Source organism: Nestor notabilis, unplaced genomic scaffold (assembly GCF_000696875.1).
Source record: "Nestor notabilis isolate BGI_N333 unplaced genomic scaffold, ASM69687v1 scaffold14192, whole genome shotgun sequence".
NCBI lineage: Eukaryota > Metazoa > Chordata > Aves > Psittaciformes > Psittacidae > Nestor > Nestor notabilis.
In genome coordinates, this window is record NW_009919813.1 from 6,208 (window position 1) to 7,412 (window position 1,205).

The 1,205-nt window shown below is 51.1% G+C and overlaps 1 non-coding gene across 1 annotated transcript; it reads left to right on the plus strand.

Moving 5' to 3' along the window:
• Window positions 1-997: 997 nt before the first annotated feature.
• Window positions 998-1,070, plus strand: TRNAM-CAU. Its single transcript has one exon. It is a non-coding gene; the product is annotated as a tRNA-Met (tRNA).
• Window positions 1,071-1,205: the final 135 nt, after the last annotated feature.

Genomic DNA, 1,205 nt, shown 5'->3' on the forward strand with positions numbered 1-1,205 from the left:
AAGCCTTGGATTTACTCATTCTGTGGTTGCAGTGATTTTGTTCATACCACCAGCGTTGCAGCCTTACCTCAACACCTGAATGTCCATCTGATCCTTGAAATCTAGGGTACTGCCCCCCTGACAACAAGAGGTGCCCACCAGACCCTTGGCAAAATGCTTGGGCTGACCCAGACATCTCTTTTTTCTGGTGGGACTGGTGTCTAAAGGTCTGTTCCTTCATCTTCTGCCAGTTGCTTGCTCTGCAGGTGAACAGCTTCCCTGCAGTGATCCTCGTGGGTGAGGTTTGGAAAGTTTCCAAAGCAATTAAGTGTCTCTTCTCCCATCTTCTTCTAATCTAGGTATGTGTTGCTTGATTGTCATGGTGACTGCTGCCTGGAGACCCTTGCTAAGGGTGAGGCCTGTCGATTAAGATTCAGGGCAGCACTTCTGTGGCATCACAAGGGACCCTCTTCTGCTGAGCACTTCACTGAATGCACAAAGTCCATTTCTCTGCAGCAATCCCAGCCGAGCAGCGACTCCGCACAGCAGAAACACAAACAAAATTGGCTTTAATCTTTGTAATTATGTGGAAACAACTTGATTTTCTTGTGAGCATGTTGTCAGCGCAGCCCTCACAGCCTGTTCCTGGCCAGCAGAGCTGGATGAGGATGCTCAGGACCCCCGAAGGTCTCTTTCAGGAATGCAGCTGTTTCGCAGATCGTGGGTAGAAAGAGCCGTTTACCAAAACAAAAACCCAAACCCAAGGTGTTTCATGCAGAACAGCATGGCAAAGAGGAGCCATTTGCAAGATATCTCAGGTCTTGCAGAAAAGAATGAATTAGGAGAAAAAAAAAACAGACAAAGGAGTTTATTCCTGCGAAGAAAGAAAAGCAACAAAGAGGCGAGGTTGTCCGTGCAGCACCCCAAGGGCGAGCAGGAACGGGGGGTGAGCACAGCGGAGGGTCCCAGGGGACGGGGTGGGCAGAAGAGCGCAGCGCGGGAGGGTTTAACTCGAGGAGCCTCGTTAGCGCAGTAGGTAGCGCGTCAGTCTCATAATCTGAAGGTCGTGAGTTCGATCCTCACACGGGGCAAAGGCGGGCAGCTGTTTTGCTTCCGCCCCGGGACAGGGCCCCGTTGGACTGTGACACGTTGCTTTTGTCAGCGACAGAACTGTACTAAACCGCTCTGTTAAACCCCTGGCTTTGTGGTGGCTGCTGTGATAGAGG